Genomic DNA, 21,496 nt, shown 5'->3' with positions numbered 1-21,496 from the left:
ATATACGGGTCTTGTTTTTGTATCCATTCAGCCAGTGTATGTCTTTTGGTTGGAGCATTTAATCCATTTACATTTAAGGTAATTACCGATATGTATGTTCCTATTCCCATTTTCTTAAATGTTTTGGGTTTGTTATTGTAGGTGTTTTCCTTCTCTTGTGTTTCTTGCCTAGAGAAGGTCCTTTAGCATTTGTTGTAAAGCTGGTTTGGTGGTGCTGAACTCTCTCAGCTTTTGCTTGTCTGTAAAGTTTTTAATTTCTCTATCTAATCTGAATGAGATCCTTGCTGGGTAAAGTAATCTTGGTTGTAGGTTTTTCTCCTTCATCACTTTAAATATGTCCTGCCACTCCCTTGTGGCTTGCAGACTTTCTGCTGAAAGATCAGCTGTTAACCTTATGGGGATTCCCTTGTGTGTTATTTGTTGTTTTTCCCTTGCTGCTTTTAATATTTTTTCTTTGTATTTAATTTTTGACAGTTTGATTAATATGTGTCTTGGCGTGTTTCTCCTTGGATGTATCCTGTATGGGACTCTCTGTGCTTCCAGGACTTGATTAACTATTTCCTTTCCCATATTAGGGAAGTTTTCAACTATAATCTCTTCAAATATTTTCTCGGTCCCTTTCTTTTTTTCTTCTTCTTCTGGGACCTCTATAATTCAAATGTTGGTGCGTTTAATGTTGTCCCAGAGGTCTCTGAGACTGTCCTCAGTTCTTTTCATTCTTTTTTCTTTATTCTGCTCTGCAGTAGTTATTTCCACTATTTTATCTTCCAGGTCACTTATCCTTTCTTCTGCCTCAGTTATTCTGCTCTTGATCCCTTCTAGAGTATTTTTAATTTCGTTCATTGTGTTTTTCATCGTTGCTTGTTTACTCTTTAGTTCTTTTAGGTCCTTGTTGAATGTTTCTTGCATTTTGTCTATTCCATTTCCAAGATTTTGGATCATCTTTACTATCATTATTCTGAATTCTTTTTCAGGTAGACTGCCTATTTCCTCTTCATTTGTTAGGTCTGCTGTGTTTTTACCTTGCTGCTTCATCTGCTGTGTGTTTTTGTGTCATCTCATTTTGCTTATCTTACTGTGTTTGAGGTCTCCTTTTCGCAGGCTGCAGGTTCGTAGTTCCCTTTATTTTTGGTGTCTGTCCCCAGTGGCTAAGGTTGGTTCAGTGGGTTGTGTAGGCTTCCTGGTTGAGGGGACTAGTGCCTGTGTTCTGGTGGATGAGGCTGGATCTTGTCTTTCTGGTGGGCAGATCCACGTCTGGTGGTGTGTTTTGGGGTGTCTGTGGCCTTATTATGATTTTAGGCAGCCTGTCTGCTAATGGATGGGGCTGTGTTCCTGTCTTGCTAGTTGTTTGTCATAGGGTGTCCATCAGTGTAGCTTTCTGGTCGTTGAGTGAAGCTGGGTCTTGATGTTGAGATGGAGATCTCTGAGAGATTTTTGCCGTTTGGTATTACATGGAGCTGGGAGGTCTCTTGTGGACCAGTTTCCTGAAGTTGGCTCTCCCACCTCAGAGGCACAGCCCTGATGCCTGGCTGGAGCACCAAGAGTCTTTCATATGCATGGCTAAGAATAAAAGGGAGAAAAAATAGAAAGAAAGAGGATAAAATAAAATAAAGTTATTAAAATAAAAAATAATTATTAGGAAAAAAAATTTTTTTAAGTAAAAAAAGAAAACAATAAAACGGACGGACAGAATCCTAGGACAAATGGTGAAAGCAAAGCTATACAGACAAAATCTCACACAGAAGCATACACATACACACTCACAAAAAGAGGAAAAGGGAAAAAAATAACATATCTTTCTCCCAAAGTCCACCTCCTCATTTTGGGATGATTCGTTGTCTATTCAGGTATTCCACAGATGCAGGGTACATCAAGTTTTTTGTGGAGCTTTAATCCGCTGCTTGTGAGGCTGCTGGAAGAAATTTCCGTTTCTCTTCTTTGTTCGCGCAGCTCCCCAGGGTTCAGCTTTGGATTTGGATCTGCCTCTGCGTGTAGGTCGCCTGAGGGCATCTGTTCTTCACTCAGACAGAACGGGGTTAAAGGAGCAGCTGATTCGGGGGCTCTGGCTCACTCAGGCCGGGGGGAGGGAGGGGTAAGGATGCGGGGTGAGCCTGCCGACGGGACGTTGCACCAGCCTGATGCGTGCTGTTTGTTCTCCTTGGGACGTTGTCCCTGAATCACGAGGCCCTGGCAGTGGCGTGCTGCACAGGCTCCAGGGAGGGGTGGTGTGGAGAGTGACCTGTGCTCACACACAGGCTTCTTGGTGGCTGCAGCAGCAGCCTTAGCATCTCATACCCGTCTCTGGTGTCCGCGCTGATAGCCGTGGCTCGTTCCCGTCTCTGGAGCTCCTTTAAGCGGCGCTCTTAATTCCCTCTCCTTGCACACCAGGAAACAAAGAGGGAAGAAAAAGTCTCCTGCCTCTTGCGCAGCTCCAGACCTTTTCCCTTCCGGCTAGCTGTGGTGCACTAACCCCTTCAGACTGTGTTCACGCCGCCAACTCCAGTCCTCTCCCTGCGATCCGATGGAAGCCCGAGCCTCAGCTCCCAGCCCCCAGCCCCCGTCCACCCCGGCGGGTGAGCAGACAAGCCTGTCAGGCTGGTGAGTGCAGGTCAGCACCGATCCTCTGTGCGGGAATCTCTCCGCTTTGCCGTCCGCAGCCCTGTGGCTGCACTCTCCTCCGTGGCTCCGAAGCTTCCCCCCTCTGCCACCCACAGTCTCCGCCCGCGAAGGGGCTTCCTAGTGTGTGGAAACCTTTCCTCCTTCACAGCTCCCTCCCACTGGTGCAGGTCCCGTCCCTATTCTTTTGTCTGTGTTTTTTTCTGTTTTCTTTTGCCCTCCCCAGGTACGTGGGGAGTTTCTTGCCTTTTGGGAGGTCTGAGGTCTTCTGCCAGCGTTCAGTGGGTGTTCTATAAGAGCAGTTCCACGTGTAGATGTATTTCTGATGTATCTGTGGAGAGGAAGTTGATCTCTGCATCTTACTCTTCCGCCATCTTCTCCTCTCCTCCACAGTATACTATTAAATGACAAAGCAATTAGAATAATGTGCTTTGGGTGATTTCAATTTTGTTTATAAAATCTCAACTCTATAAACTCTAAGATTTATGTACTGTATATATGTGTATGTGTGTGTGTGTTTGTTTATATGAGTGCAGAAGATTGCAAACTAGGCTGCTATCAGGAATTACTTGTCACTGTGGTAGGAGAAGCAGGAGGTCAGTGATCAGAAGGAGAAAGCAACATGAGAATAATTTTACTGCATGCATATTTTGTTTCACTTACTACAATGATCTTTTCTTTATTTTTAAATATACATATATTAAAGAAAAATGAAATGAATGCCCTTATTTTAGAAGAGTTTGATTAGTGAATTGCAGATAAACAGTACACAATTAAGATAAATTGGAGGACTTTTTTGAGGAAAATATGCAGCTATAAAAAATAAATTATCTACACAGATGAACTAGTGAAAGCAAAGTGGAAAACCAACAATATGCCACATTAAGATGCAACAAAAGATTAAACAAATTTAGATTCTTTTGCTCATTCAAAATTAATAATTAATTTATGACAACAATTTGTACATTCAGGTTAGTAGGCTTTATTAATTTTTTCTATTTATGAGTGTTTCTGTAAACCTATGAAATTATAGTGATCCAGATGACCTTATGCCATTACTGTGTTGAAAAATACACTTATTTTCTAGGCATCGAATTTTAGTAGAACATTTAATTAAACCAGGTATGAAAGAAGAGTGGCCCTGGAACAGTTGTGAAAACCCGAGCAAACTGGGAGTCTGACAGGGCCTGACAGGGCCTGACAGGGTCTGACAGCATTGCTCCCTTCTCTTACACAGTTAGCTTATTAGGTTCCCTAATATCCCTAAGGAAATAAAGTCAGGTATAATCATACAAATAAAAACAACAAACAAGCACACAAATTCCAGGTGGATTACATATTTAAATGTAATACAAATCAACAGCAAGTGAACAACTAAAATCCCAAACCCACTAAAATAATATAACAACAAAAACAAATGCGAAAATAAGTAAATATACTTATTACTCTGCACTTACCATTACTGTCCTTTCTCTAAGAACTACTTTCTCTGAAGTAGTGAATTTTAGCCTCTGACTTAATTAAACACCAATTGTTGAAGGTTCTAGCCAAGGCAATTAGGGAAGAAAAAGAAATAAAAGCAATCTAGATTGGAAAGGAAGAAGTAAATCTATCTCTGTTTGCAGATGATGTGATCTTATATAGAGAAAATCCTAAGAAATCCACCAAAAGCTATTAGAACTCATAAATGAATTCAGCCAGGTTTTAAGATACAAGATGACTAAACAAAAATTGATTGGATTTTTGTGCACTATCAATGAACATTCCAAAATTGAAATTGAGAAGACAGTTCCATTTATAATAGTATTAAAAGAATGAAATATTTAGGTACAAATTTATGCAAGACTTGTGCAGTGAAAACTATGAAATATTGTTGAAATGAATTAAATAAGATCTAAATAAATGACAGACATTCTATGTTCATGAATCAGAAGATTTAATATTAAGATGCCTATATCTCCAAATCAATCTACAGATTTAATGCCAGCCCTAATAAAATTCCAACTGGTTTTCTTACAGAAATCGACAGGCTGATGCTAAAATTCACAAAATGGAAATTTAAGAGACCGAGAATAACTCAAACAGTTTTGAAAAGAACGATGTTGGAGGACCCATACTTCCTAAATTCAAAACTTAATAAAAATCTACAGTAATCTAGATAGTATACTACTGGCATGAAAAGAGACATATAGATCAATAGAGTTGAGAGGAAATAAAACCACAAATTTATGGTGAATTGATTTTTGACAAGAGTGCCAAGATAATTCAGTGAAGAAAAATAGTCTTTTCAACAAATAGAGCAGGGAGAACTAGATATCCACATGCAAAATAATGAATTTGGACACCTTTCTCAAATCATACACGGAAGTTAACTCAAAATATAAATGTAAAGGCTAGAATGATGAAACGCTTAGAAAAGAACCTAAGAGTAAATCTTCTGACTTTGAGTTTGGCAGTGGTTTCTTAGATTCAACTCCAAAAGCACAAGCAACAAAAGAAAAAATAATTTGGACTACATCAGAATAGTTCTCAACTGCAAAAATAATTTGCTGTAACTTTTTGTGCTGCAGATGATTCCATGAAGAAAGTAAAAAGGCAACTGATAGAACATATTTACAAATAATATAGCTCATAAGGGAATTTATAAAAAAAAAAAAAAACCCTTACAGCTAAATTAAGAAAAAAGACAAATAACCCAGTTAACAAATAACCAAAGCATCTGAATAGATGTGTCTCCAAAGAAGAAATACAAATTGCCAATAAGCACGTGGAAAGATGCTCAACATTATTAAGAAATGCAAATCAAAATCATACTGATGTACTATTTTACACACACTAGGATGGCTATAATAAAAAGACAGACAATAACAAATGTTGTAGAGGGTGTGGAGAAATTGGAACCCTCATTCATTGCTGTTGGGAATGTAAAATGATGTAGCTCATTGAAAAAGTCTGGAAGTTCCTCAGAAGCTTAATAGATTTACCATATGACCCAGCAATTCTTCTCCAAGATGTATACTCAAGACAAACAAAAACATATGTCCACACAAAAACTTATACCTGAATATTCATAGCAGCATTATTCATAATAATCAAAAAGTTGAAACAACTCAAATGTCCATCGCCTGTTGAATGGGTAAACAAAAGTGGAATGGAAAATTACAATGGAATATTATTCAGCGACAGAAAGAATATGAAGTACTGATACATACTGCAACTTGAAACCTTTTTTTTTTTTAAAGCAACTAGTGCTCAAGTTTTTTTTTTTTTTATTTTTTTAATTTATTTTTGGCTCTTTTGGGTCTTTGTTGCTGTGCGTGGGCTTTCTTTAGTCGTGGCGAGTGGGGCTAATCTTCCTTGCGGTGCATATGTTCTCATTGCGATGGCTTCTCTTGTTGCGGAGCACAGGCTCTAGGCACGCGGGCTTCAGTAGTTGCGGCTCGTGGGCTCTAGAGCACAGGCTCAGTAGTTGTGGTGCACGGGCTTAGTTGCTCCGTGGCATGCAACTTGAAACCTTGAAAGTATTATGGTAAGTGAAAGAAACCAGTCCCTAAATACCACATATTGTGTGATTCCATCTATATGAAATGTCCAGAACAGGCAAATCCATAGAGACAGAAAATTGATTAGCGATTACCTAGAGCCAGGAGTGAGGGTTTGTCAGAAGGCAGTGGAGAGTGATTGCTAATGTTCTTTTTTTTTTTTTCAGTGACAACAGTGTTCTAAATCGAGTGTCCCCAGCCTTTTTGGCACCAGGGCCCGGTTTCATGGAAGACAGTTTTTCCACAGGAGGTGGGGGAGAGGGGATGGTTCAGGCGATAATGCGAGCAATGGGGAGTGATGGGGAGTGGCAAATGGTTCGCTGGCTTGCCCGCTGCTCACCTCTTGCTATGTGACCTGGTTCCTAACAGGCTTTGGACTGGTACCAGTCCGTGGCCTGGGGTTTGGGGACCCCTGTTCTAAATTAGATTATAATGATGGTTGCACGACCCTATAAATGTGAAAAAAATTATACATTTTAAATGGGTGAATTGTATGGTATATGAATTATGTATCAATAAAGCTGTTAAAACAGACCCAAAACAAAATAAAACAAAGCCACCGATTGTTGAAGGCTTTAAGTCAAGAACTAACTGTACTATTTTGTAGAGAACTGCCTCTGGAGGAATGACAATTTTACAGTTTTCTAGGGCCCATTAGAAAAAGTAGATGATCGCTCTTCACCCTTGTATAATGTTCTACATTTCTAAAATATGCTTGCTTGTATGCCATCTGAGTTAATTCTTCTAATAATATTGTAATGGAACATATCCATCATTACAGTCTACCCTGGAAGGTGAGTAAACACGAGTCTAGAGAATTAAATGGTTTTCCGAAAGTCATATCTCTAGCAGAAGGAAAATCTAAGTCCAATGTTCTTCCACCATTTCTGGCTGACTTGGATTTCTCCCAAAATGATTGCCAGCCAAGACATTTCCTTGCTGTACCCACCAAGGTCAAAACCCCCAGTCTGAGCATGTTTGAAATCTTTACTTGGTTCAATTTTTTTTCTTTCTGTTGAGAGGAATGTCTTTCTTTTCTACACTCAGATTTGCTTATTGGGTATTTTGTTGTTGTTTCCTTTAATTTGACTTAATACCAAAAAAAGTATCACAAACTAACTTAAAATACAAAGAAAAGATACTTGCATTCATCTCACTCTCAAAAAATTTAGAATAAAATATATAGATTCCTACTAATCAATGAGTGATAAACAATGATAATGAGCAACTATATGAGTAGGCAATTAACAAAAATAATGCATGAATAGAGAAAAATGCACGAAAAGATTCACAATAATCACAGATATGTAGATTTTGGTAGTTTTAAAGTATGACTGCAATGTTTTGAACATTCTTTGAATCCAGAATTTGGTTCTGTGTTCCCTTAACTTGAATCTGGGTGGGCCTGTGATGGCTTCAACCAATAAAAAATATGACAGAGTTGACATTCTATTATATCTGAGCCTAGATCATAAAAAGCCATACATATTCACCTTTGATCACTTGAATTCTTGCTCTTGAAGCCCTGAGTTCCGGGTTTGACTCCTTGAGGCTGCTGTGTTGTTGGAACCTTGTATAGGTCACATGTAAGTGCTCTGGTCTTCAAGCCTCACTTGTTCATCTTCCCAAACTGTTTAAGTCTTCCTCTTTGAAGTCACAGATGGTAAGGTGGAAACACAATCCATCCCTTTTGTTCCCTGTCTGAATTCCTCATCCATGGGAATAGTGAACATACTAAACTGGTTGTTTTCTTATTACCATTAAGTTTTGGGGTAGTTGGTTACACAGCAAAAAAAAAATTGGGAACATAGTTTTCATTGGATATTAAACCTATGTTTAGTGAACACGAATTTGATTCATGCAAGTAAAATGTAATAAGTAGGATTAGGTGAGTATAGAATCTAAGATTCCATGGGAAATAAAATCTAGAAGAGGGTCTCAGAAAAGAGTCATTAGAAACCTAGGCATCAGGTACAAGCAAAAGAAGAATCTTTCTTGTGAACTCATATGAATCCCCAGCACAGGATCCCGTACTCTGTGAGGCTGGAAACCTGTCTCCGTGCTCAATAACGTGGCATATTTTGGCAGTGATGGGTGTGACCATCTGACTGAGTTGGAATGTGATAGGGCAGAAGGGTTAGCAGTTCCAAACATTTGTTTCTCTCAGGGGCTCCAATTTTTCAGTCTATGAAACTTGGCAAGGTTCCCATTTTTTGATTTTTTTCTTTTTTTAAAAAACTCCCCTTCTCCCTTGCCAACTTGCATTGCATGGCAACTGGGAAAATGCCTGATGACATAAGGAAAATTCTGATTGAGGCCAAGCAGTGTACGAAGCCATAGTTCAACTTTGAGCTTTGCCTCTGACCCAGATACATACAACCTAGGGACTTAAAAACTACATGTGGCAGTTATATGTGGGAACAGGATGGAACTGACTTTCTGCCTCTGTGTAGAAAGAGAGGAGAGATGAAGGTGCCGACAAAGAAGAGTACACTTCTTAGGTGTCAGACTATTCAGCCAGCTGAACTCCATTAAAATTGGTGCCACAGGGTAAAGTAATGGCCACATATTGGCATTTCAGAGATCCCTTACGTATATGGCTTTGTGTACCACAGAAATCTTTTGAATTGTAGCAAAATCCAAATCCATCGAATAGTAAGGCTCATCATAAGAGCACTATATATGAACAACTCTTTGCATTCAGAATTTATTCTAAAATTACCAGGTTGTCATATGTGTGTTACTCTGGCTCATTTCATTTGACTCGAGGAAAAGAATTAAAAACAAACCATTATTCTGAAATTACCAGGTTGTCATATGTGTGTTACCCTAGCTCATGCCATTTGACTAGACGTAAAGAATTAAAAGCAAACCATGGAGATACTATTTTATTCCAACTCTAACTGCTGAACACTGTTCTCACAGAAAAAAAAAAAGCACAGGTAGCAAAACTTCATCTCCCCCAAATACACTTCAATACGTTTTAAGTGTAAAACCCTGATTTAAAATAATGTCAGCATCTTTGGGCTGTAGAATATGAGGCTCAGCATCTTTAAATTATTTAAGAGGTCCACAGAGAACCAGTTATGCTTATAATGTCAGATTTACTCAAAGAAAGGGGAGAGCAAAGCAAAGTGTTGAATAAGGGTTTCCTCTGCAGTTTCATTGAGTTATTTCTACATTCAGTAATTGCAATAGTAGTCCTACCAAATGTTAAAACAAAACAAGATATGCATGTACATAACGTTATGAGATCTATTTAGTGTATTAGTTTTGTGGTTTTAAAACAAATATTTGTGTTCTAGTGCTACTACTTCTCCTTTTGGCTTTTATTTACTAACAATAAGATCTTTCAAAAACACACTAAAAAAAAATAATGCTTCTGCCCCTATAAAACTTGTCATTATTTCCTTTAAATAAGAGACGGGTAATCTCTAAATATATATGGTATATAGCTAGCTGCTTTGGTTTCCTCTTTTCCAGTGGTCTGGTATGGAAAACACAAGCCTCTTTTTTCCTTAAGGCAAAGCATACTATATAAATAATTTTAGCAGCATATTAATCTATAAAAGTTTGTTTATCATACAAAAGAAAAATCAGTAAAATATATAGTGTAATGCTCAGAGGACTCTTTGGCTGTCTGGAGTGTTAAGAAAAGACACAGAATTTTTGAAACTAGACTCTCTATCCAAAATGAATATGGTAACATGGTGAGAGTTTATTGTCAATACATTAATTACTAGAGTTTTCCATAAAGGCTTCATAGTATTTTAGAGTTCATTATCAGGAGTTCAGTAGATGTGAGCACTGCATATCTGTCATCTTCTAATGGTGACTCAATCTCTTTTGAGAAATACAGTTTACTGACACTAATTAATGGACACATTTCTATGTTAAGGCCAGAGGTACATATTTGCAGACAGACAGCCTTCACTGGGGTTGGTCAGAGAGATCTGCCAAATTCACAGAACTATTAGGCTAACCCAAAAGAATGGTCATATCAATACCTTTTGTAGTTTGCCTGATAATGATATAAATTTACAGTTATTCTAGGAGCTAAGAAAGAGCAGACAGGTCTCTGATAACACAGAAATGCATTTGCTTCTTTTCTATACATTTCTGAGTTCTTTAAACAGACTTTCACAAAGGTATTTTCTACCAGACTAATGGCTTGGTATTATTCAACAAAGAGGTAACTTGTATTTGAGTGGTCTGCATTCTAAGGATGTAGGTGATATAGGACATGTTCCTTTTTATACTGGATAAACTTCCTTATCCTCCAGGGAGCTCTGCCTGGAACATGACAAGCTTCAGGGGAAAACCACACAGGCTTTGCTAAAATTATTTTTCTCTTTGGGAAAATTTCAGACTTCCTTTCTGAACTTACGATCCCCTTTCATTCTCTACTTTCATTCATTGTTTATCAGGAATTATGGAGTTGCCTAGGTTGCTGTGTGAAAACTTATCCTGTAACTCTCACCTCTTATCTCCAGTGCTGACCTTCTCTCCTATTCCTCATCCTCATTGAAAAAAGAGGTCCAGTGCTCATCCCTGCCTCATTCCCTGAGTGACCCCTGATCCACTGTTGCCCTGATCTGAGCTCTGTTTTTTCCCCTTACTTCACTTATTTCACTGGGATTTTTCTGGGCCACAATTTTTCCTTAATTTTTATTTATAATTTATACTTCTTATACTTTAAAATTCTCTTTAAAATGCTGTAATAGTGATTAGCTAAATGAAAGTTAAAAGATTAAAAATTATGTAAAAGATTTAAGGGAAAACAAATATAGAGAGGAAAAGGAATTATGAGACATTTCTGTAATTAAGCCTGAAATTTAATCTGTTTCCTGGAAGCCAAAGTAAAGAGGGAAAGATGACAGATTACCTAGTTATCAATGTCTGATAAATGGAAGAAGACTGACTCTTCAGTAGAGAGAAACTTCTTTGACATTAAATTCTACGGGGAAAAATCTAACATTTGGACTTTTATAATAAAGGGTATTTAATAAAGTCATGGCAGTATATTTAGCAGTTTTATAGCAGATGCAGAAATATCCCTATATGGCTGTTTATTAGAGCAAACACTGATATAAAATGCAATCATAGTAGTAAAGACACTTCTACAGGGACTGAGATAATACAGTTCAATCATGTTTCTTTCTGATGACCTAATTTGATAGAATAATAAAATGTAGATAACAGAGAGAAGTGATTCATAGTCTGGGTGGGTAGGGGGGATGAGGCATATATCAGTATTATCTTGTAATCATTTTAAAACTACACACGCTGCCCTTAAGCCGAGAATTTGTTCTTAGTTTTTTTTCTATATATACTCATAATTTATATAAGCCAGTGACACCCATGTTTTTATGTCTAACCCATACCTTTCTCCAAAAGTTATATATCCAACTACCAGTTCCGCATCTCTACTTGTATATTTAATCAACATTTCTCAATAGATGACAAGTCCATCCATCTAATTCTTCAGGGCAAAATCCTTGGAATAGCCAGACTCCTGTCTCTCATGACCTCCAACTTCTTTATATAATCCATCAGTAAATTCTATTGGTTTTACCTATCATCAAAATATATCTAGAATCTGAACCAACTACTGATGTGAAACTCCTGGTCAGATCCACCATTATCTCTTGCATAGATTAGTGTCATAGCCTTTTAACAAGTCCCCTGTTTCTATCCTCACCATAGTTTATAACCAAGTAAGATGTAGATATTTGCTGCAAACAGAATTTTAGGAATCTTGGAAGAGTCCCCATATGTAATGTGATCAAAATGTATTCATTACTTTTCATGTGTTAGTTAAGAGAAGAAGCATTCTATATGATAGCTGAAATAAACTTTTACTGTGTCTTCATTTCTATGGCTGGCCAAATAAAGCATAAATTTAAAAATTATGAAGGTAATTCAATTCTGCTTTATAAGACACTTTCAGATAAGCATTCAGTTAATTCAAAGTTCAAACTCTCCATAAGGAGTGGTTTTTTTTTTCACACACTCTTTGAAGTCGGCATCTCCCTCCTCCTTGCAAAGAGCCTCTTTACTGTCAGGGTTACAAAAGGGGCTCCAGAACTTCATTTGCTTCTAGTGAGTTCCTCATAGTTCTTCCTTCCCACCAACACTCCCTGACTTGCTGCTATCTCCTGAAACCAAGATAGATGTCCTTGCTTGCACCAGTCAACATAAGACCATGTCACTGAAGACCATTCTTACACGCCAAACTGATGTCCATATAAGGCTCATATACTCTTTTCTGATAGCGTTTCTCACTCCTCTTCAATTTCTGAAACACTTCTGTGTCCCTAGAACTGATACCTCCTATCATCAAAATCCTTTAGATACTCAATCTCTTCTCTGCATTTTGCTTTGTTTATCTCTCTTTTCCTCTAAGTGAAATTAACTCTTGTTTAGAGGAGAGTGTTCTCTTGCAGTGTTCTCTACCATGCCTTGTTGCAGTTGTTGATACTCATGTTATTTCTTATCACTGTTGAACATATTGGTAGTTTCATGGTCAGTGTTTCCAGTACTACTCTTGTTATAATTTTTGCTAATTTTAATGTCCATGTATACTCTCTCCATACCTTACTCTTTCAATTTGTTTACCCGTCCTTCAGCAATAGTCTTGTGCTATACCCCATCTCATTCACTAATCACTCCCACGACAGACTCTAGACCTTGTCATTACTAATAACAACAAATCTTCCATAATGTCAACTTCAAATATGCTACTGTGTAAGGGCTATACCCTATCTTTCTGGCTCACTCTCTCTATAGGTCTTCCACCTTATCAAGATATATAACCTAATGTATTATTTCATTTTCATTCTCCTTACTATCCCTTGTTTACTGCCCAGTTTTCAGTTACTTTCTTTCTACTTTTAATTCCATGATCTTTCATTTTAATCCCTTACGTGGATACACCCTTAAGTGTTTGCTCTATCATGGTTCGTGGTACTTATTTGGCAAAACATCAAACCCTATTTAATAAACCTTCTGACCACTCTATGTATACATCTGCACAGCCAAATTTTGCTAGGGAAAAACACAAAACCATGCTGTCAAGGCTTTAATTCATGGCCACAAATCTCACCTAGCCTGTGAATTGCCCTGAAATCATAATACATTGCCCTGGTTTGCTCATGTCTGCAAATGATGATGTCATACTGTTTTCTCTTCTTAAACCTTGAACACCTCCTCTTATTTCTCACTCTCAGCTAAAGACACTGCTGCTTATTTTTCTGAAAGAAAATAGAGGTATTCACAAGAAAGCCTCCACAAATGCTCACTGCCACATTTGTCATCTACTTGCCTCTCTGCCCATCTATTCCACCTTTCTTCTGACTATCGTGTGTGAATTCACTGTGTTCCTCCCTAAAATTAATCCGTCTTCTTGTCCACTAGATATCATCTCCCTTCACCTACTCTAAATACATCACTTTTGAAATTCTCTCTGTCTCTCCTTCGTTATCATGTTTTTCACTTACTGGATCATTTTCATCAATACCAAATATATATTACTCCATTTTGAAAAGAAATTTTTTTTTTGCCTCACATTAATCTCTGGCTAGCTCCTCATTTCTTTATTCTGCTTTGCATCAAATACCAAAAGAAAAGTCATCAATACTTTATTTTCAACTCCTCCCCATTCATTGTTTTTAATTCATATCAGTCGCAATATTTGCCCTACCTCACCTTAAAAAATGCTCTTAATGGTGGCTTCTTCTTTGCTAAATGTAGTAGTCACTTATTTGTCTTCATCTAACTCCATCTGACTCTCTTCTATTTGAAGCATTTTCTTTTATTGGAGTTTAGGACATTCTCATGGTTTTTCTTGCCCTCCTTGACCATACCTTTGGATGTCTTTCACTCTTTTCTCATTTTCTCAAACTCTAAATAAAAGAATTTTCAGTTTTCATACTTCTGTTCTTTAAGTTCACTCATTTCCTTGGGGATGCTATTCAGTCTCATCACTTCCAAATTTATATCTTCTGTTGTGTCCTCAGACCTGAATTCTGGACTTGAGTATACTGTCCCCTTTGAGACAATTCACTTGGTTGTTTGAGAGATATCTCTAACATAGCATGTCCCTGTGACATTATGATATAATCCGAAATATAGATTTGGGGCTTTGTCCCTGGCTCCTGGCCAGAGCTCCTAAAACCTTTGTAATTTCCTGAGCAATAAAGGTACTAGGAGCATCTTTTGTTCTAATATTTTGTCTTTGACCCTGGCCCTTGATACATAGCTCTTAAACTCCTTAGCATTTCTTGGGTGACAGGAGCATCTTTTGCTCTAATATGGTGACTCTTGGTGGGCTCCTGGATGGGGGCTGCTCACCAGAAAGACCAAGCCATGATTAGAAGCTTGGAACATACAGCCTTGCCCCCCAGTAATGAAATTGAATCAGTAATAAGAAAACTCCTAAAGAACAAAAGTTCAGGACCACATGACTTCACAGATGAATTCTGCCAAACATTTGGAGAAGAGTTAACACCTATTCTTCTCAATCTATTCCAAAAAATTGAAGAGGAAGGAATGCTTCCAAATTCGTTCTACAGGGCCAGCATCACCCTCATGCCAAAGCCAGACAAAGTATCACTGATCAACTTAGATGCAAAAATCCTCAACAAAATATTAGCAAAATGAATTCAACATGTTAAAAGTATCATACACCATGATCAAGTGGCATTTATCCCAGAGATGCAGGGAAGGTTTAATATCTGCAAATCAATCAGTGTGATATACCACATAAACATATTGAAGAATAAAAATCATATGATAGTCTTAATAGAAGCAGAAAAAGCTTTTGACAAAATTGGACATCCATTTATGATTAAAAAAAAAATTCTCAAAAAAGTAGGTATAGGGCTTCCCTGGTGGCGCAGTGGTTGAGAGTCTGCCTGCTAATGCGGGGGACGCGGGTTCGAGCCCTGGTCTGGGAGGATCCCACATGCCACGGAGCAGCTGGGCCCGTGAGCCACAATTGCTGAGCCTGCGCGTCTGGAGCCTGTGCCCCGCGACGGGAGGGGCCGCGATAGAGAAAGGCCCGCGCACCGCGATGAAGAGCGGTCCCCGCACCGCGATGAAGAGTGGCCCCCGCTTGCCGCAACTGGAGAAAGCCCTCGCACGAACCGAAGACCCAACACAGCCAAAAATAAATAAATAAATAAATAAATAAATAAATAAGAAAATCCTTTAAAAAAAAAAAAAAAAGTAGGTATAGAGGAGGTGCACTTCAACATAATAAAGACCATATATGACAAACCTACAGCCAACACTATACTCAGTGGTGAAAAGCTGAAAGCATTTCCTCTAAGATCAGGAACAAGACAAGGATGCTCACTCTCACCACTTTTATTCAACATAGTATTGGAAGGCCTAGCCACAGCAATCAAGACAATGAAAAGAAATAAAAGGAATCCAAATTGGAAAGGAAGAAGTAAAACTGTCACTGTTCACAGATGACATGATATTATATAAAGGAGATCCTAAACATGCTACCCCAAAACTCTTAGAACTAATAAATGAATTCAGTAAAGCTGCAGGATACAAAATTAATATATAGAAATCTGTTGCATTTCTATACAGTAACAATGAACTATCAGAAAGTGAAATTAAGAAAACAATCCCTTTTAAAATTGTATCAAAAAGGATAAAATACCTAGGACTAAATCTAACCAAGGAGGTAAAATACCTGTACTTGGGAAAGTCTAAGACACTGATGAAAGAAATTGAAGATGACACAAACAAACGGAAATATAGACTGTGCTTATGGATTGGAATAATTAATATTGTTAAAATGGCCATACTCCCCAAAGTAGTCTACAGAGTTGATGCAATCTCTATCAAAATACCAATGGCATTTTTCACAGAATTGGAACAAATAATTCTAAAATTTGTATAGACAGACAAAAGGCCCCACATAGCCAAAACAATCTTGAGAAAGAAGAACAAAGCTGGTTGTATCACACTCCCTGATCCAACCATACTACAAAACTGCAGTAATAAAAGCAGTATGGTACTGGCACAAAAATAGACACATAGATCAATGGAACAGAATAGAGAGCCCAGAAATAAACTCACAGTTCTATGGTCAATAATCTATGACACAGGAGATAAGAATATACAATGGGGATGTCTCTTCAGGCAAGGGAAACGAAAGCAATAATAAACAAATGGGGCTACATCAAACTAAAATGTTTTTGCGCAGTGAAGGAAACTATCAGCAAAATGAAAAGGCTGCCTACTAAATGTGAGAAGATATTTGGAAACGATGCATCTGACAAGAGGTTAATATCCAAAATATACAAAGAACTCATATAATTCACCATCCCCCCCAAAAAAAAAACCATCAAACAACCCTCTTAAAAAACGGGCAGAGTATCTGCATAGACATTTTTCCAGAGAAGACATACAGATGGCCAATAGGCATATGAGAAGATGCTCAACATCACTAATCATCAGGGAAATGCAAATCAAAAACACAATGAGATATCCCCTCACACCTGCCAGAACGACTGTTATCAAAAAGACAACAACTAGTAAGTGTTGGTGAGGATGTGGAGAAAAGGGACCCCTTGTGCACTGTTGGTGGGAATGTAAATTGATATAGCCACTGTGGAAAACAGTATGGAGGTTCCTCAAAAAATTAAAAATAGAACTACCATATGATCCAGCAATTCTACTACTGGGTATTTTTCTGAAGAAAACAAAAACATTAAGTCGAAAAGATATATGCGCCCCTATGTTCATGCAGCATTATTTACAATAGCTAAGATATGGAAGAAACCTAAGTGTCCATTGATAGATGAATGGATAAAGAAGATATGATATAAGTATGATGGAATATCAGCCATAAGTAAGAACGAAATCTTGCCATTTGTGACATGGATGGACCTAGAAGGTATTATGCTAAGTGAAATAAGTCAGACAGAGGAAGACAAATACCATATGATTTCACCTGTATGTGCAACTTAGAAAACAAAACATACATAACAAAACAGAATCAGATTCATAGATACAGAGAACAAACTGGTAGTTGCCAGAGGGGAGGAGAGTGGGAGGATGAGTGAAATAGGTGAGGGAGATTAAGAGGTACAAACTTCCAGTTGTAAAATAAATAAGTCACGGGAAGTAATGTACAGTATAGGGAATATAGTCAATAATATTGTTATAATTTTATTTGGTGACAGATGGTAACTAGACTTATTGTGGTGATCATTTTGTGATGTATAAAACTATTGAATCACTCACTATGTTGTATACCTAAAACATATCATATTATAGGTCAATTATATTTCAATAGAAAAATAAAAAAGGGAAGAAAAGGAATTACTTTTTTATTACTGAGCATCATTCTTTTGTATTAAGTCATTCTCAATCCCTTTTTTTTGCACACTCCGTATTTAGTCCATCAGTAAATCCTCTTACTCTTACCTTCAAGTTATATGCTCATAAAAGAGCCCTCAATTTCCCACAGAAGTTGTAGATGCTGTGGTGCACTGACCCATTTCTCGCTTGAGGACAGTGGCAAGCATTGCTTTACTGCTGGGAATTCTGGCTGCTGATGGTTTGTAAGAATTGCCCTTGATTGAAGGGAGTTACCTCATCCAAGTATACCAGCTTTTGGGGACAGCCAGCCTTCAGTGATTGGTTGATGTGGAAGGAGAGAGACAGACAGAGGGAAAGAGCGAGAGAGAAAGATAAAGAGAAAGAAAGGGGGATTGATTTATTATAAGGGGGATTGAGCTGAGGACGCTGGACTCAATTCAAGACAACTCTTAAGAACCATTCGTGGTCCCCGAGCTCCACATAATATTGAATAAGGTCACTATTGCTGCTGTGTCAGTTTTGGGCTTCTCCCTCTGTCCAGTTCTGCTTCCCTCAGTCCCTTACGCGTGATCCAGAGAGCACTGCTTGACATATCTCTGTCACACAAACCTGTACTTCAGAGTCTGTATTTCTAAGAACTCATGAGACAGAGGTGGACTTCTATGACATCCTAACCTACTAAAAAGTCTAACTTTTTTTTCTGAACCATTTCAAAGTAAGTTGCCAACCTGATGGTTATTATCCACAAAAACTTCATTGTTTATATCTGACAAACAAGGCTATTTTCCCACATAACCACAATATATAATCATAAAAATCAAGAAGTTCACATTAACTGTAATTTTTAGATGCCATTCAAGTTTCACAATTATCTCAGTAATGTCCTGTGTAACAAAAGGGTTCTGTTCTTTTCACAAGCTGCACTTCGTAGTCCTGACTCTATAGTCTCTTTTATCTGAGAATACTTCCTCATGTCATTTCCTGATTTTTGTATTAGTTTACTATTGCTGCTGTAACAAATCATCACACACTGAGTAGCTTAAAGCAACATGAATTTACTGTCTTACAGTTCTGGAAGTCAGAATCCTGAAGTCAAAACGTCAGCAGGGCTGGAGACTTCCAGGAGAGAATCTGTTTCCTTGACTTTTTCAGCCTCTCGTGGCCACCTGTATTCCTTGGCTTATGGCCCCTTCCTCTATCTTTAACATGCATCACCCCTATCTCTGCTGCTGTCATCATATCACCTTCTTCTCTGAGTCCAATTCCTCATAGTTCCTTCTTAGAAGGATTGTTGTGATCACACTGGGCCCATAGGATAATCCAGGACAATATTCCCATTTCAAGATCCTTAACTTAATCACTTTTGCCATGTAAGGTGACATCCACAGGATCCAGGGATTAGGATGTGGACATATTTGAGGGACATTATTCAGCCTACTACAGCTTTCTTATGTTGAAACTTTTAAAGGGTATAGGCCAGTTATTTTTGTAGAATGACCTCAATTTGGATTTGTTTGATATTTCCTCATTGCATCCTGTCAGGTATATACATTATTTTGATTTGTTCTAGTGATCTATTAAGTTTAATCTCTAATTTAAGGTGGTGTCTGTCACCTTCTTCACTGTATAGTTGCATATTTTCCCTTTGTGATTAATATTTTTTTGGCAAGGCACTTTGAGACTATGTAAGTATCCTATTTTTCACCTAACTTTATTTATATAGATAGGTAAATATAAATAGGGATATTGATCTATCTATCCATCTATCTAGATCTATCTTTCTCTCTATTTATATCAGCATGGACTCATAGATTCCTGTTTTATGAAATGTGTTATAAACTGTTATTATAATTATTTTAATTTCATGCTTTTCAAGTCATTTCCAAATTCTGGGAGCTGTTTCAAGCTGGCTTTTGCTTTTATTCATTTTGTTGATGAATTATTTTTATTATTTGATTACTTACTGTCTGGCACAATAAGATATTCCAGACTTATGTTATATTTTCCTGCTCTAGACCTAGAAGCAGCCACTTCCAGGGAGTCCTGGTTCCTTTCAATGGAGATTGGCATTTAGAACCTAAGACCGGGCACTAGCCATGCTCATGTGTTGGAATTTCACTCTTCCTATGCCTTCTCAGTAGATAAAGATAGGAAATATGTGTACACACACATTCACATTTTTACTTATTTTGAATTTATCTATTTGTATTGAAATCAGTGGTTCACACAGACATTTCTATTTCAAGTCCAATTCTATAGAGTTCTATCCAGCTTCTTCTTTTCCATCTTTGTAACTTTTTTTCTGCAAGAAACCTGGCTGCCACTGTTCTTAATATATTTATTTATTTGTTCAGTTCCCCTATGATAGTGAATTTTTCTATTAACAGCTTGTGCACATTTTTCTGCTTTTTTAAAAATTGTTATACACAAATTCTTCATATGTTTGAGGTACTAATTTTCTGGATTATGTGCATGGCAAATATTTTCTCTGAATCTCTCTGGCTTTTCTTGGTTTTGGTGTCTTTTACTTATATATTTTTTTAATTCAGTGAAATAAAATTTACCAGTCCCTTTTTAAAACAAACAAAACAAAACTAACACCTTTTTTCTTTTTTTTATTGGGATAAAATAGTACATAACATAAAATTTACCATTTTAATCATTTTAAGTGTACAGTTCAGTGGCATTCAGTATACTCACATTGTTATGTAACCATCACCGCTCTCCATCCACAGAACTTTTTCATCTTGCCAAATCTAAACCCATTAAACATTAACTCCCCATTCCCTCTTCTCCAAGCCTCTGGTCCTCACTATTCTACTTTCTGTCTCTATGAATTTGACTGCTCTAGGTACCTCCTCTAAGTGGACTAATACAATGTTTGTCCTTTTGTGACTGGCTTATTTCACTTAACAAAATGTCTTTAAGTTTCATCCATTTTGTAGCATGTATCAAAATCTTATTCCTTTTTAATAAGGCTGAATAATATTCCATTGTATGTACAGTTGACTCTTGAAAAACATGGGTTTGAACTGCATGGTTCCACTTACAAGCAGATTTTTTTTTCCAGTAAATATAGTACCTGTATTTTCATTTTATAGATCTTTAAGTATGGGGAAAAGTTTATGTTTGATTAGAGATCACAATATATGATATCAAAAGAACTAGGGTTTGAGTCCTGAATCTATCCAAACTGATCCAGCTTCCTTCCCTTGGGTGAGTCGTTTATCAATTCCTTTGTTATTGCGGCAGAGATAGCAGTACACAGATTTTTGACTCCACAGGGGTCAGCGCCCCTATCTCCCACGTTGTTCAAGGGTTAACTGTATACATTACATTTTTAAAACCCATTTATCTGTCAATGGACATTTGGATTGTTTCCACCTTTTGGCTATTGTGGATAATTCTGCTGTGAACATTGGTCATTGGTACACAAATGTTTGTTTGAGTCCCTGCTTTCAATTCTTTGAATTTATACCTAGAGGTGAAATTCACTGGATCATATGGTAATTTTATTTGAAATTTTTTGGGGAACCACCATACTGTTTTCCACACTGGCTGTATCATTTTACCTTCTTACCAGCAATGCACAAGAGTTATAATTTCTCCATATCCTCCCCAGCACTTGATATTTTCTGTTTTTAAAATAATAGCCCTCCTAATTGATGTAAAGTGGTATTTCATTGTGGTTTTGACTTGCATTTCCCTAATGATTAGTGATGTTGAGCATTTTTTCATGTGCTGATTGGCCATTTGTATATCTTTGAAGAAATTTCTGTTCAAATCCTTTGCCCATTAAAAAATTGTGTTGTTTGCAAGATTAGCTTCTTAACATAGAATCACTGGGACTCTTTATTCTAGTCTATTTTAATCATCTCCATCACTTGGACAATAGTATATCTGGCTTGCTACTAATAGCAGAGGGGTTAGAGAGGAAGGAAAAAAAAAGACATATACTGAAATAAAAAATATTTCAAAATGTGTTTTTAAAA

Source organism: Balaenoptera acutorostrata, chromosome 6 (genome assembly GCF_949987535.1).
Source record: "Balaenoptera acutorostrata chromosome 6, mBalAcu1.1, whole genome shotgun sequence".
In the NCBI taxonomy this organism is placed as follows: domain Eukaryota; kingdom Metazoa; phylum Chordata; class Mammalia; order Artiodactyla; family Balaenopteridae; genus Balaenoptera; species Balaenoptera acutorostrata.
Note: the sequence above shows the minus strand (reverse complement) of the source record.